Below are 17,190 nucleotides of genomic sequence, written 5' to 3'. Positions count from 1 at the left end.
AGGCTCAGGACATGCAACCTTCTCATAAGAGGGAAGCCAACCACCAGCTTCCATTCTATAGGTTTGGAATTTTACCGTAAAAGCAAAAGTAGCCAAAGTGTGTGTGCTCAGAGGAACATGGAAATTCATCTGGCATTTAACCTTAATTCAAGCAACAATGCTTTTTTAAACAGCAAAACAACAACAACAACAACCTGATTCCACCAACTAAAAAAAGCATTGTGTTCACTTTACAGTCCAAAATAAAACAAATGGTCTTGATGGGGATAAAAAGAGCTCTCCTGCTAATGTTTCATTCTGCTTTTGATTAAGATGTTTTGAAGGCCAGAGCCAAATTAAAATGGAGGGGGCACTTCTCACTAACACTTTAATCTATAATTGGCACCTCTTCTCCTCCTTTCAGTGATGAGAGAGGGAGCTGGAAAGGGAGGAAAAGTGTTTGTAGTGTCGGAGGTGCAGGAATTTACCTTCCTCTTCATACCCATTTAAGTGGTTGCCATGTTCTGCCTTCCCCACAAATGCCCATTAAGAGTGAGGGTCATGCAATGCTGGAAGCACTGCCTTCTCTCTCAATTCAGTTGGAATTAGGCAAGCCTAGTTGGCTATATGGCATTGTGACATCATGGCACTCACTAATAGTGGTGCTTGACAGGATGGGGTCATTTCAGAAAAGAGAACCTAACTAAATAAAATAAAATAAAATTATATCAAACTAGTGAAAAGAAACATGGCTATGAATAGCACTGGGAATGCTTTTAAGAAATGTGTGTGTTTGTGGAGGAGAGCATTTTACACTTTTGCTCACCATAAGACTGTTTTGTATAAACCACTTGGAGGTTTCTCACATTAAACAATATATAAATCATGTTAAATGGATGGATGAATGAATAAACAAACAAACAAACAAACAAGCGGAAGGTCCATCTAATTTTCACTAGCATCACGGGCACTAAGGAATTGTATAGACAGATCTAGAGATGAACCTTATGCTGCAGGTGGTTTGCAAGGTAAGGCAGCAATGTTTTGAGGAGATATTTGATCTCCTCAGTCATGGGATTATGCAGCAACAGGTTTTCCCCACCTTCTTTGAGCAATCTATTATAGTCTTATAGTCTATTATACTATTATAGTCAAGACACTGGTGACAGTTCATGTGGGCACAGAGGACCCACCTACTCTGCCTCAGCTGCACTGTCGGCCTATATGCCCTAATAGGTAAAGGTAAAGGGACCCCTGACCATTAGGTCCAGTCATGGCCGACTCTGGGTTTGCAGCGCTCATCTCGCTTTACTGGCCGAGGGAGCTGGCGTACAGCTTCCAGGTCATGTGGCCAGCATGACTAAGCCGCTTCTGGAGAACCAGAGCAGTGCACGGAAACGGCGTTTACCTTCCCACCTATTTATCTACTTGCACTTTGACGTGCTTTCAAACTGCTAGGTTGGCAGGAGCAGGGACCGAGCAACGGGAGCTCACCCCATCACGGGGATTCAAACCACTGACCTTCTGATCAGCAAGTCCTAGGCTCTGTGGTTTAACCCACAGTGCCACCCGCATCCCTTATATGCCCTAATAGTGACCATTAAAGTCCTCCTGAAACATCTGGGACCAAGTAAATCAAAGGAGCACCTGTGGGCTATACTGTAACCTGTCAAGGATTTGAGATCAGCCACCACAGCTCTGTTCATGTGCCCACCAGGAAGGGAGGTCAGGCTGGCTGGTACAGCAGATGAGACCTTTTCTGAGGCAGCCCCATAACTATGGATTATTCTCGCACCCACCCCCAGATAAATGATGAGCCCTCCACCTGGGTTCTTAAAAAGGTCTTTGTTCAGGACTGCTTTTAAAAAGGTGATTTTATAGATGGCAAACTTCAATTTATAGTCTTACATTAAAATAGTTGGCTGTGATCTATTGATCTACAGTACTTTTACTGCTGTTATCATGACTGTGATTATGTTGTTTATTTGTTTTTAATCATTTTAAGAAGCCATGACTTAAAACCATGGCATCTAATACATTATTATGTAACAACAACAACAATTTTTATTATACTCTTGTGCCTATGTAGTCATCAACGGAAAACTATGTGGTCTCATTAGATCACACATAACTTTCTCTTTGCAGCTGAGGTTTCAGGACTGCTCCATGTAGGGATTTTAAGCATGCATGAAGTGGGCTCATGAAACATAATTTTTTTTAAAAAATGGCAATGTTTAATTGCACAGAAAACAAAGCAATTTGGGATATAGGATTGTTTCAACATGAGTTCCAGCTCATACTGGAGGATCCTTTCTTTCTCACGCAGAAACGTTCTGCCTTTTTCTTAGGTCTCCTGTGAGGTTTCCTGGAACTGGTTGCACCACAATATGGAATGCTTTCATTTAGGGGGGGAAAGTGACTTCTATCTGGCAATAAGCCAAGGACTGACTTCAGGAACGGAAGATGGCCTAATGGAAGAGTGTGAAGTCATAGGGCTCCTATCTGCAAACAGCAAGCACTTCCGTAACTGCTTCGAAGTTCTAACCTGCCAACTGGAAGCCCAATTTCTTTCCTACAGAACATTACCTAAGCACAAGCACGTGCACACACAAACACACACACACAGAAGCAGCAGGCACAAAATGAAAATAGGTTTAGGCCAACCATCACACAAGGCAGACAACCAAGTAAAGTTGTGTTGTCTTTACTGAGAGCATGCCCTACTTCACTCCCCTCTTTCTTAGGTACTAAAGCTGTAGAATACTTCAAAAAGAGAGAAGAGAATACCAAACTTGGGTGTTTATAGGGGTGGGGGGGTGTAGCATAAGTGCCTGTGGACACACACAAATATTCAGCAAACGGGAACAGACATCGACTCAGAATAACCACCACCACCGACTGCATATAATGTACTACTCAAAAGCAACAATCACACTTTTATATGTGTATACACAGAGTAACCATCAAGAAATACACACAGAGACAGTAGTGCTTAACCAGTATATGTCCAGAGAAGCAGCAGCACACAATGTACATTCTTTCATACACCAGCAATTATGGAACAGTGGTACAGATACACATTCAGCACCATTCCAAAATTTATTTAAAGTAACTGTTTTCCAGAGAACGCAGACATATGTATTCACAAAGCTGCAGCCATAAAATATACTAGCTTACCACCCAGTGTTTTCTATGTATCCAGCTGACCCAAGCCTATCAAATAATTTCTGGCCCCTTTTGAGAAGCAGCTCTCCACACATAGCTTCTCTAAACTGACCTTTTCCCACAATGGTTATTTGTAGCCCAGGTTGCCCATCGGCTGGCATGCCTCCCACTTCGCTTTAAAAAGGATGGGACGAAGCTCTAACATTCTTCCCAAGGGCTGGGCAACCACACACATAGCCCTCAAATCAACTGGTGAACTTTGTGGGGAAGCCACAAAGTAATACTGGAGGAGAAAGTTCACTCCACTCCCCACTTTTCTTGAAGGAACACCAGCTCTCCAGATCTCTAACCACCTCCCTCAGCTAGTTTGTGTGGAGAAAGATGGAACTGTGGCCATGGGTGAATGTGTCCAGGTCTCTTCTTGTTGCTGCTGTATTAAGCACATGGGGCAGGTGGCACTAATAGGAAACAGAGGAACAAAAGAAAAGGGGGGGGGACACATGTATCTTTATTTGGTCAATGGGACCAGCATCCGCCTATTGGTACCAGTAGAACCCTCTCAAAGTTATCCTTCTGCCAAGCTCAAGTGATTATTTTTAAATTGCAAACACAGCCAGAAAACATCCCAGAATGCACCCTGAGTGTCATCCTATTTGAAAGGCCCACGGTAACATTAGTAGGGACACAGAGGAAAGAGACTCATCCCTTTCCCCTGCAATGCCATTTTCAGAGGGGAAAGAGCACATTAAGAGGATCTGTTTATTTACCATTCACCCTGATCTGCTTGCACGGAGCTTACCCAGCTGTTAGACAATGTCTTGTTCCAATGTGTTACAGTATATGGCAATGAGCATTCAACCCGATTTACATGTGTTCATGCATTTTTCAATGCATTTCTCCATCACTTTCCAAATCACAAAAAGTTTGGGTTTTTTTTCTTTTCCCTTTTTAGTGGATTTGCTATGCAAGGGTGACAGAAGCCTGTAATCCACTTTACTGTGCAAACCTAAAGTTCCCGCAGACACTTGAGTCCCTCTCACAAAATACTGAGGATGGCATTCAGTTAAGTTTTCCTCAAAGTCAACTCACTGAAATTAATTAGCACCACTAAGTTATGTTTATTAATACCAATTGGTCTACTTTGAGTAGAACTTAGTCAACCACCATCCTGCCAGTCTGAACATGCCACAGGCCACTTAGCAAAAGAAGGGTGGGGTGTCCAGGGTGCCTCAGTTCCATAGGGCTTACATTGTTGTGTACCCCCAATGTTGAAGATGAAAATGGGTCTAACAATATTTGTGGCAAGCAAGAAGTTCACATCAAGGTATGACAGATCAGGGCCAAGTCAGATGAAATTTGACATCTATGATCAGGAGTGCCCACCATTTTGTTGTTTTACATAACAGCAGCAGCTGCAGGAAACTGTTGGGGCTGTTTATTCTGCTTAACAAAATGCAATGGACCGCTTGATCAAAAGAAAAAGAAAAACACCTTAGCAGTTTACATAAAATACTATAAAGTGTTTTATCAAAAGTTACACATAAAATCAACAAAATTTGGGTTGTCTGTGTTTCTCCTTAAAGCTGGCGTTATGGTACAGAAACGATGTGCAGCTAAAGTCTGTTTTCACATTGGCATTTTCAGACCTAATCCAGAGGGGCTACTGGACCACGCAGAGGTGGTGACCCTCTATATGTATCGAGCAATGGGGTCCAGCCACATAAAAACCTCTGGCACCCTCTTCCTTCCCTAGAGGCAACTACTAACCCAGCACGAAGGCCATTGTGCGTTCTCTCCCCCCCCCCCCCGCTGTCTTTCTGCACAGGCTGCTCTCACAGGTAAACAGCTGCAGCAGAAGTCATGGGTTTTATCTCTAAAGTTCATGCTTTTTGAGCCTCCTGAATATAAGGTTTTGCTTCCAATAGGCAAAAACCAGTCAGCAGACTTGTGAGACTACAATGAAATGAAAGATCCAGGCAGGTGAACAACTGCAGTGCTCCTCACTGCCTCTGTTTGCTATCTCTGTGAGCTCTTCCAAGAGAGATCAGCATTACCGCTGGCACCCTATTATGATGGAGAATCACCATATGTGCCACAAACAGGAATCCACAGGTCAAACCACCCTCATATGCCCTCTGTCAATAGATTTATTTTAACATTTTGTTTGTCTCTCTCTCCTGCATGCACTCAGTGATTGTTTCCAGCTAACACAAGGGCCAATTCCCCAGAAGCTAAATAACAACAAAAACCTGTTGCGATGCCCAGCTTACTAGTAACAGGTGCCCCTCTTGTCCATCTCCTCTGTTACGGTAATGAGTGCCAGCAGAGCTATTCAGTCAAGTGACATGAAGGGAGGAGGAAGAACACCCATTTGTTTATTGACCCAGCTGCCAGAGCTGTCAGAGGCATTTGATACTGCGATGGTATGAAAGAGGGAAGAAGTAGCTGGAGCTATCTGTATTGATTCAGATGTAAGAACGGGGATCTCAACACCAGGAGAAAACAGGCCCTTTCCCCTCCGGATCTCACCCCCGCTCTCTGCTTCACTGATGGATATTGACCAGCCTAGCCAGGTGGGCATATACCACACCCAGCCTTTGAAGTCGCACTTGTTTCACCAAAATTGAAAATAATATACCGGTATAGTCAAGCAGTTTTCTGTCTCCCTGCATCCTTGGCCACATATCTTGCACCCCTCACCCCACATACAAAAAGGAACAAGTCCATGTCCTGATAGACAAAAGGTATAAAAAGAAGCAGCAGTAAGAAAGGCAGTGGTGCCAATTGGCACAGAGTCCAGATTTCTGGAAATGAAAATGAAATGAAAGTCAATTCCAAATATACTTTTTGCAAGCCTGGGTGGCGTCAGCTGCATCCCTGCGTAAAAATACGAATGAGAAGGAATCGTTTACATGACAGAGTAAACAACAACCCCTAAGACAAGAGAATAGAAAATCAAATATTCAGCTTTGGGTGGGCTGGGATTGGGGAGGCTGGATTTATTCTTCAGAGTTCAGTTCCTATTCCCTGAGGACTGCAGTTAGCCCTGAGTTCAGTTTTCAACCTGTGCTCAGTATGTAGTAGTACCCTGAGAGGTACGTTTGGTATGATTCAGCACGCCAGCCCCACTGACCCCAGAGAGTACAGATTTGCACCCAGAAACCTCTAGGTAAAGCTTTTGCATCCTGTCACCCTTGTGCCATCCCGAGAAACTGTGTGACAAGTCTTAACACATGGCAGATGACGAAAACACCTTGAGTGGGCATGCTGTGAAGATTAACTCACACAAGTTCAATCAAGTTAATACTACAAGGCTTCTATTTGTGTATGTTGCAAAAAAACAACAACCCAAAACCCAATGATAATTCTAATCAGAAAGGGGCTTGCCCTCGGCAGATTTCAAGTTTGCCTGCAGTTAGAGTGGCCTGCACAAGATGCTCTCTTTGTAGGTAGGCGAAGACCCTGAGGGGGCAAGGCTATGCCGCAGTTCCGCCAGGAGAGCTGTGTGCACTCTGTACTCTGAACCTCAGTGCCAGCCTAGCTTCTGCTATGAGGCTACTGCAATACCAAGAAACTGCTCCTTGTCTCCCAGCACCATCATCCCAGGGGAAGGACTGAACACTCTGAGCATGGATCATCCCAAGAGAAAAACTGAACCCCAAGACAGGGAAGGTAAACTCACCGCACAGGAAAGCCTCTCCGCAGCTGGAGAGAAACTGGGCTTGGCTATTTATTCTTCAGAGCTGAAGTTTGCAGCGGCTGCTCCTGGAAGACCCTGCTGGAGCACACTGCCTTTCCATCTGTCAGGCATGGGAGTGAGGTTTATTTTCCCCCTGGCTTGTAGGAAGCGAGTGGGATAAAACCCTGTCTGTAATTTCAGCCAGTCAGATCCCGAGGGCTCCACTTATCATCCCGTAGTTATGTGATTTCAGAAATGACATCACAGAAGAGGCTGAGTGACCGGAGCATGGAAGAAGGAGGGCTGCTGGGAGCTCCCAGCCACTGAAATGCTCAACACAAGTCACTGAGAGGCACAGAGAGTTGGGGAGTGGGGGGGGGGGAGCAGGAGGGAGGGAAAGAGGTGGGGAAAGAGGCAGAATGACAGAAGGGAGTGGAAAAAGAGTGCAGCTGGAGGGAGAGAGGGAGAGAGAAAAAGAGACAGTTCTGCCCAAAGGGGAGGAGACCAGGGACACAGCCAGATCATTCCTTTCCATTCCATACTCGCCAAAACTTTTCTTTTTCTTCCAGAGGGACCTCACACAACCACAGCAGCATTTTTCCAGCTGCTGAACAATGAAGACATAGAAAGGCATAATTCCTCTCCTCACCCCCCGCCCCAGCAGCCTTGGTTTTAAATAAGGGCAGACGGCATTTAAAGAACACCATTTGGGTCAAGTCCACACCTTTAGCTGTGTTGAAACTAATGGACTGATGGGTTTAGACCATCAGAAAACTAAATATCAAGGCGGGAATGTAATTGATCCTTCACACTTCTTGACACCAGCACTGTCTCACTGCTTCCCTGCTTCTCTTATAAGCTCCCATCGTATTCTTTCTCCTCACCCCAGTTCCCAGGGATTGGAGGTGCCAACCTTCTCCCAACCGCCTTGCAACCTACATCAGAAAAGATGTCTTAGCTTGAAGCCAAGCCCTCATCATTCACCATGGTGGGCAGACCAGAATCTATCATCTTCAGATGAAGGGCAGTATATAAATTTAATACATCGCCATTGTTGTCATCATCATGTAGCTTAGTGGGGCTTTAAAACTTTTTTCTCCAAGGCTGTTCAGAGGCTAAAGCTTTAAAAGTAATGTTGCACACTGAGTGATATAGTCATTTGATGCTCCTGCTGTATTCACAGTCAGATGCAGGACAGGGAGATCTCTAGAGTGTGCACATTCTCCCCCCCCCCCAAAAAAAAAAACCCCAGCCAATAACAATTTCAGCCAAATACACTCTTATTACTCAGGCTGACTTGCAACTGAAAGGAATCTTGGAAGTGAAAAAGAGCATCTTTATTTTGTTTTGTTTTGTTTTTCATATCCTTGTTCTAACAAGAAAAAAACATGCCTCCTTTCTTTTCAGAGGAAGGTAGATGATGTTATTCACTACTTCAGTGATGAATGGATAGTGCCAGGATCTGCCCCTGAGAGGTGGAGCCAGCTTTCAGAATGCAACTCTTAAGTACATTTTAAGCTCTCCTGAGTGTTGGTAACTGCAAAGGAAAGGTGACATTATAAGGCCCTTTGCTAAGTGGTCAAGGATCTGCTATGCTTGCAGAAGGTCCCAGGTTCAATCCCCAGTATCTCCAAGTAGGACTGGGAGGTAGGTCTGAAATCTGAGAGAGTGACTACCAGTCAGTGTAGACAAGCCTGAGCTAGATGGATCAGAGGTCTTCTTATGTTCCCCATATCTGCCAGGGCAGGCTCCTCAGGGGAGTGTTGTTGGCCATTGGCTGAGGCCCCAAGATTGGGGAAGGGCCCGTCAAACACCAGTGTCATTCTCATTCTGCAGAGAAGAATGCCTGCTTCCTACTTTTATCAATTTGCCTTTCACAGTTCTGTGAGTCAGGGCTGTTCAGGATGATACTTGATGCGAGTCCACTGGGTTGGCATAGGCAAAGTACCAGTGCACCAAAATCGCTTAAAACTAAAACCCCACAATGGGAATGACACCTTCTTTGAAGTGCTCTACTAGTGTTTTTCAGGATGACACCTGGAGCACAACTGCAGAGCTTCTAGAATGGAAGGTGGGGAGGTTTTCTAACAATGACCCATGGTGGTGGGGCAGGTGGGGTACCTATTTAGAAGACATAAAAATTCAGGGGGCATGGTCCAGCCTGAGCAGATATGGAAAGATGTATTGTCCAAGGCTTAACTCCAAAGTTGGAAGGTATTTTCAGAGGAGGTGGTGTTGCTCCCACATCATATCCCACAATGCACAGGGCCGGCACAATACATTTTGGCACCTGAGACAAACCACAAAATGCCTCCCCACCCGCCAGGGAAGAAAGGGTGAGTGAAGACCTACATCAAAAACAAGGGAGAGAGGTAAAGATCTACAATGGGGACAAGGGGGGAATGCAGTAGCAGTGGGCAATGCATTCCTTGGAGGCCGGATCTGTTGTTCCTGCAGATCCTGCTGCCTGAGGCAGCCGCCTCACCTTGCCTCATGGGTAGGCCAGCCCTGCAATGCACCATATCTCAGAGCCGGGCTGTCCCTATTTCACAGCAAAGGCTTCTGCACTGCGGCAGTCAAGAAGACTTCCCGCCAGCTCCTAGTCCTGCACCTTGAAAACTCAGACCACAGTAGAGGCTGTCCATGCCAACAAAAGGGGGAGGGAGCAGAGAAGGTAGATTCCTCTTGCTTTAGTCAGCTGTTGAAAGGCAAGGAGACGGCCTCCATCTCCCTACAGGCAAGAGCAAGGGGGGGGAAGGAGGGGAGAGAGAGTGAAGGAGCCAGACACAACGGTGAAAACAAAGGCCTTATGCCTGCTGATGGGAGTTTCATGTGGGTTGTCGATAGCTTTAGCAGTTCAGGCAGACAGAAGGCACAAACTCAATGTGAAAGGCGGTCAATCACTCACCTCCGCCAGCTTTTCTGTGGTTTGAAAGTGTATTGACTATTGTGGTCTTTTCACTCTGAGTTCATCCTTCTTTAGGCTGGGCTTGAGACCAATACCACCCTTCTCATTTTAATGTTCCTGGGGTTGGGGGTGGGGGCAATGGGCTGTGCTCCTAATGGCACATATGCCCACTGGGGTGGCAAATCAAAGGACAACATCCATAGTACCCCACAGGACCCAGGTTGCCTTCAAAAAGGCCCTTATATTATTTTATTAAACAAAAGTCACAGAAAGTGATAGGATCAATAAGAGCTGCAGACAATTAAAAAGCAGAAAATGGGACAGAAGCACAATAGATAAGTTTCCCAAAGGAGAAATCTTTGTCAAGTCTGCTTAGGTGAGCTGAAGGAGAGAAGTCTAAGGCAAAAAGTTTTCAGTAAGAATCTGCGCCCTCCAGATGTTGTTGAACTACAACTCCCACTGTCCCTGGCTATTGGTCATACTAGTTGGAACTGGGAGTCCAACCACATCTGAAAGGCACCGCACTGGTTGTTCCCTGCATTAAACATTCCCTTGAGGAAATGTTCCCTTCAAATGGGCAGTGTCGAACGCACAGTTTATCCCTCCTCTTCGGCCACGAGGCAAACTCATGTGCACAGCTGTATGCCTGGCAGCTTGCATCCTCTGTATTTCACATGCGCTCACCATCACGGCACTATCTGCTTTTCTCATTTCTGAGTTGTAGAAGGGGATATTTTCATTCCCATGCTCCCAGCAACACTTCAATATTTGCCAACCCATCTGCTTCCCCCAGATGGATGAGAAGATTCCCCTAGTCATATGCGCCAAATTAGTTCAGACTGTCATCAAGTGCAGGTGCAGCAGCCACAGACTAAATGTAAAATTAAAGCCTACTCAGAAAAAGGAAAATGGCTGCCATTTAGTAAACAGAACGGAGACTCTGGGCACATAAGCCCGCATTGCTCAGGCTCACAAACTGTGCAGGTGCTAAGATGATCCCTGGACTGATCACTAAGGGGAAAACAAGGTGATACGCTCCACACCATGCTGTTACCGAAACCTATGAGGTCCATGCACAGGATAAATCTTATTTTGCTATTTCTGTTGCATGTTGATCCTTTGAGCAAGTTGTGTGGCACTGGAATAAACTCAAGGTCATCACAAGAGCTCAGCTCCACTGTTATAACTATTAGGATAAGCTTTGCAAGAGGTCAGCTGCTAAACAGCTAAGATCAAAATCTATACAACACTGAAACAAGCATATAAAGAAACATCCATCGACTCATTTTTAACAAGCAGCACTATGGAATCTCAAAAAACAGAGATATGTACCAAGCATTTATTTTTCTTAGACAAAGAGTTTGGATGACTTGTGACCTCAGTCCTAACCAAAAGATCTTGAGGTTCCAAGTGCAAATTAAATATTTAAAGTTTTGAAAAGAACATTTCCTAAGAGTTTTCAGAAAAGAAAAGGTTCTAAATAATGTATTTTCCCTGGCTTGAGATTTAAGCAACAGCAACAACACTATCAAAAGACAGACATGGAAGGTGATGGACTATGGATTTGGGCAAAGGAGTCACTGTTCAAACAGAGAAAGAACTTTGCGTTCAACAAACACCACAGAAAGATGCTAATGAGATACTGAGCCTATTTTCTGCCAACTTCACACCATTTCTTTCACCTTTTATTAGTACTATAAAATTATAAATTATAATTCCATACAAAAATGACTCTTCCACATCCCTCTCCCACTCCTGTATCCTTCTAGTTACAGCTGAACCCCTGAGAGTAGCTGAGCAAGGGGACAAGCTACGGAAGAGAATTCAGAACACACACCTTCAGGACTATGAAGTACTGGAATCAAGCCCACAATTCCCACCACATATTTGTGAAGTTTTTGTTTGGGAACATCCCAAGAACAAAATGAGTGTTGTGGGCATGAAAGGAGAGGCACTCAGAAGATGAAAAGAGAGAGAAGAGTCACTGGGGGAGGCAAGATGGGAACATATAGGGCCTCTTAAGGCCTTTTTGAGCTGAGCTGCCCTAAGATCAGCACCGGGATGGATTTCTGCTCATTTGTTTCAAAGTATATGTCAGCGGGTGGCATTGTGGTCTAAACCACTGAGCTGCTTGGGCTTGCCAATCAAAAGGTCGGCGGTTCAAATCCCTGCGATGGGGTGAGCTCTCGTTGCTCAGTCCCAGCTCCTGCCAACCTAGCAGTTTGAAAGCACACCAAAAAGTGCAAGTAGATTAAGTAGGTACCACTCTGGTGGGAAGGTAAACGGTGTTTCCGTGCGCTGCTCCGGTGTCAGTGTTCTGTTGCACCAGAAGTGGCTTAGTCATGCTGGCCACATGACCCAGAAAAAGTGTCTGCAGAGCGTACAAACTCTGTTCCTCGGCCTGTAAAGCGAAATGAGGGCTGCAACCCCAGTCATTTGCGACTGGACTTAACTGTCAGGGGTCCCTTTATCTTAAATGTTTGTCAGCAGTATTAGGCAGGTGGGGAAGCCAAAGGTAAAGGCCTTGCAGTTGTTGAGTGGGGCGTGGGTGAAAAAGTAGTCATCCCAACAGCTCTTAGTCCTTTCAAAGGGCTTCAGGAAACCATTGACAGCAGGGGTGTGGGGGACCTTTGGGCCTCCAGATGTTGCTGAACTACAACTCCCATCAGCCCCAGCAAGCATGGCCAGGAATGGTGGGAGTTGTAGTTCAGCAACAACTGGTGAGTCAAAGGTTCCTTATGCCTGATTTAGAGAATCAGGAGAGCTACTTCCCTATCACTGAAAGCAACTCACAGGATGATATGAAGAAGAACATATTGAGGAAAATGGAGCTCTACTTCAAAAAAATCCACATTGTGTTAATTTCACAGCAGGAACTGTTTACGAAGGTAGAGAATGCCACTTCATTCGCCCTCTTTAAAGCTTCATTTGAATGTAGAAAATAAATGCCATCTTTGGCTGTATTAAATAGTACAGTGGTGCCCCGCAAGACGAATGCCTCGCAAGACGAAAAACCCGCTAGACGAAAGGGTTTTCCGTTTTCCGATGTGCTTCGCAAGACGAATTTCCCTATGGGCTTGCTTCGCAAGACGAAAACGTCTTGCGAGTCTTGCGATTTTTTTCGCTCCCCCCCCCTTTTTCTAAGCTGCTAAGCCGTTAATAGCCTTTTAGCCGCTAAGCCGCTAAGCCTTTAATAGCCGCTAAGCCGCTAAGCTGCTAATAGCAGTAATCCGCTAGGCCGCTAATAGGGTTGCTTCGCAAGACGAAAAAACCGCTAGACGAAGAGACTCGTGGAACGGATTATTTTCGTCTTGCGAGGCACCACTGTACATTCTCTTTGTTTGTTCTGTAGATCCATGCCCAGCAGACCTACGGCCCAAACCAAATGCTAGGAAGTACTACTGTTCTATATTTGCAATATTTCAAGAAAGTGACATGTGAAAATGGGTAGCAAGTCCAATTCTCAATCGTCCCCCCACCACAACTGCCCCTTAAATACTACAGGCACATCAGGATCTCATCACTTTCCCAAGATGGCCAGCCATCACAACAACACAGGGTGGCCACAAATACACAGACGGAAGTGGCTGCCAGGGACAGTCTGTTGATATTCAACTTCACATCCTTCCCACACAAATGCCCCCTGATCATTTCTCTTTCTCAGTATCCCAGGATGATTTAGGAACCCACAGTAGCTTGGTTACATTCGCTGCCGCTCTTCTCCAACCTAAATGCTATTTATGAGGCAGCCACAAAACCCTGGACAAACAGGATAAATATGGTGCCTTACAGATACAGTCCCTTAAATAAACTCACTCTGGGAGATCTATTTCTATTGGCCCTGCATGGTTAGGCCCAGATTTATTTACTGTCTCTGTAGCAGAAGAGACTGAGATGAATTTTCAAGTCCATAGAGCTTATTAAGTTAAGGATAGTTTGGGAATTAATGTGTTAGTGGGTTCTTACCAGGGACTTAGCCTGGCCATCAGCAAATACATGCTGTACCCACATTTTATCCTTCTGTCGCAAAATAATTAGGGGCCAGTTTCTAATATACTATTCTCAAGCAAGATGGTCAGATGGGAGTGATAACTCATTTCCAGGGAGTGCTGGGTGATACTGGTCATTGTGTTTCATATTGATCTGGCTTTGAGCCTTGTTTTGATCTCTATTGTGGAGGAAGTGTGAATCTGTTGACTTCCTTGGACTGCTCTGCTGCTTTTTGTACCATGAGCCATGGTATCCTTCTGGGTCCCCTTGCCAAGTTGGGAGCTGGTGTGATCTCAGTTTGTTGGTTCTCCACTTACCTGTCGCATTCCTTCTCTGTCGCATTCTTTTGTGCATGTTGTTAGCCTACCTGAAGGTTCCACTAGGCTATGCTTAGCAGGATATATATTTAAAAATAAATAAATAAAGTGATATATCAAGTTAGTGACCACTTGATGAGACAGTGAGCAGAAGAAGAGGAAGAGGAGTTTGGATTTGATATCCCACCTTTCACTCCCCTTAAGGAGTCTCAAAGTGGCTAACAATCTCCTTTCCCTTCCTCCCTCACAACAAACACTCTGTGATGTGAGTGAGGCTGAGAGACAACAGAGAGGTGTGACTAGCCCAAGGTCACCCAGCAGCTGCATGTGGAGGAGTGGGGAAGCAAACCGGGTTCACCAGATTACGAGTCCACCACTCTTAACCATTACACCAAGTTGGCTCCAGTTAGGCAGCAGTTAGTGTGTGGAAGATTTGTGGTGCATTCTAAATAACTAAAATTGATATACCCAGTGTGGCTTATTTATGGCAGGCATGACACAGCCTGTATCTCAGACCCTAACCAACCCCCCAAACAAACAGCAAGAAAATATATCTTATACACTTCTGCAGAACCAATTTTTTCTGATGGTCCTTGGAAAATGTCTACTAAAAAAATTATAAAAAAACAAATAAGGCATTTTCAGCTCCTTCACTTTATCTCTGAAATTTAAATCCTGGTGAAAGTCAACAACTTTCAAAAGGTCCATAATCATTTCTTATAATATCTATATATTAATCTGGATTACTTCTCTAAATTTATTGCTCAAAGTAAACATATTAAATGATGCTACATTTTAGAGCTGAACAATAGATTTAATGAATGTTTCATTCTGTCTTTCCAATTTTCGTTAATTTCAACCTGTGTTCTTGCAGATGGATTCTTGCAAAGCATATCCTAATAATTGTACTGATGGATTGATGGATTCACAAGACAGCATCATAGAAAGATCAACTGAGCAAATTGCTCCAACAAGGCTGGAGGTGAACAGAGGCCTTGTGAGTCTGCCCATCCCATGCATGCCTCCTAAGCTCCACCTGCTTCCCTGAAGAGTCTGAATCCTTAATGGGTCACCCACTAGGCCTGCAGACTAGCACTTTTTCTTTCTGTAGCCTCCTGCTGGGCAGGTACAGTGTAGTGGGAGGCATTTGATTCAGGGCATGGAAGAAGATGCTTACTAGAGTCCAGGCTTGGCTTCTACCAGCTGTTGACCATTAACCACAAGTTTGGTGTCGAGATCCCGGTCCAGTTATCAGCTGATGGAACAGCAGCCCTAGCTTACCCTCCTCTGGGTCTGAGCTCAAGGCTGGGGCCATGACAGTAGTTGCACTGGATGGGAGCTCTTGGAGCAAGCTTGGATTTAATCTGTTACAAACAAAGTCTTGCCCAAAAGGTATAGATATGATGAATGTTAAACATGGAGGGCAAGAGACACAAGATGATCCTGGGAATATGAGTAGGGTGCAAACATGGGGTGTTGTGACAGGTTTCTGCCTGATGGAGGGAACTTAACCCACAGAGGGTGCTTGGAGTTTAGGCATGCCCTGATCCACACTGTGACACAAAGGTGACAGGAATATCTGAAATCCTGCCTAAAACCAATATTTATAGCCCTGTGGGTATTAACAAGCCAGAGAGACAAGACACTTGTGCGGCAAGCAGCTGCTGCGAGCCTTTTCCGCGCCACAACCCGCAGTGACCTCACTGGCAAACTAGATATATCCCGCCCCCCTTTACTGCTCTGCTCCCTGGTGTGAAGGCAGATGATTTACGAGGGCTCCAAGCACTCAACTCCGTGAATTAAAAAATGATACCAAAGATGGGGAGGGACCGACGTAGTGGGCCGTAAATAACAATATGGACTTAGTGGGGAAAGCATGGCAAACATCTGAAGGCAGAGAGCCTCGTGTAACATATACATGCACTGACGACAACAGGCAGCTACTGTATTAGTTTATAGCACAAGCATGTGTACAGCAACCAACATATACACACACAGATACACGGATCAAACATGCTTTCCAAAATACACGAAAGGGGCTATTTTTAACTCATCCTGAAGAGCCCAGGAAGATTTAGAATTCTACACTATAAATGCCTCTGAGTTCTCCAGCCACAATCTCTGTAAATTATACACCGAAGAAAAAAATGTATGCTTCATTTTAATTACATTTCCCCCAAGTTATCCTATTTATTCTGGGAATGTCTATATTTGTGTAAACTTAAATATTCTCCCTAATCCTTTTGAATCGAGAGATTTAGTGCAGATCGTGTTCCAGCAGAGCATCATTTACCATCCTGGTGTTTGGGGCTATAACTCCCATCAGGCTCAGCCAGCATGTCAAATGAATATTTAGTACTTTTAAGATCTTCAATCAGGGTGGTCCAACATGCATGCAGCTCTCAAGGCCTTGGGAAGGAAGTGTGAGGGCTGGGCTGCGTGTGTCAAATTTTAGCTTTGCTCCCCACACCCTGTGCAACACGGCAGTGCGAGGTCTATGAGTTCCATTTCAAAGCACTCTTGTGGCCCGTATGAAAAGTTGAACTGCCCTCCTTAGATGAAGTGTTCTCTGGAGGTCATCTCCCCTTTACTCAAGGAACCGAGAACAAGACCAAAAATGTGATTAGGATTCCCCAAACCCCTGATTCCTGAAAACAATTAACTGGGCAAGAAAACTAGCTGTGCAAATTCTAAGCAGGGAACCTTGTCTCCTGATCATCTACCTTGCAGTTTAATCAGCATTAAGTATCCCCCTTGCAAACCACAATGCCTTCCCTCACTGTTGGGCAATTCCACTCTCTTTTGCTTTTGACCAGCCCTCGGAATTCTCCCAGGCATTTGACAGAGTTATTTGAATCTACGGTTTACAATTTTATCCAGTCCTTCCTCCAAGGAAATCTCTGCCTCCCGTTTTATCTTCACAGCAACCCTGTCAGGTAGGTCATGCTGGAAGATAACAACCAGCCCAAGATCACTCAGCAAGCTTCAAGGCTGAGTGGGGATTTGAACCTGTGCCACCCCAGTTCTAGTCTGACACACCATCCACTACACTGTGCTAGCTCTCCAGTGAATGGCAGAACTAATGAAACTGCAATTCAGAGAAAGAAAGCAGGACTAATTAAACCAAGGCATGCCCTTACAAACAGCAAATT

At 44.9% G+C, this 17,190-nt stretch overlaps 1 protein-coding gene across 22 annotated transcripts in view; it reads right to left on the bottom strand.

The window, feature by feature from the left end:
* The window catches only part of TNS1 (tensin 1), a 323,516-nt gene that overhangs the window by 62,164 nt on the left and 244,162 nt on the right, over positions 1-17,190 (bottom strand). The window lies entirely within an intron of this gene.

The sequence above is a fragment of the Podarcis melisellensis genome (genome assembly GCF_964234715.1).
Source record: "Podarcis melisellensis genome assembly, chromosome: 1".
Taxonomy (NCBI): domain Eukaryota; kingdom Metazoa; phylum Chordata; class Lepidosauria; order Squamata; family Lacertidae; genus Podarcis; species Podarcis melisellensis.
Note: the sequence above shows the minus strand (reverse complement) of the source record. Positions and strands in the feature narration are given on the sequence as shown.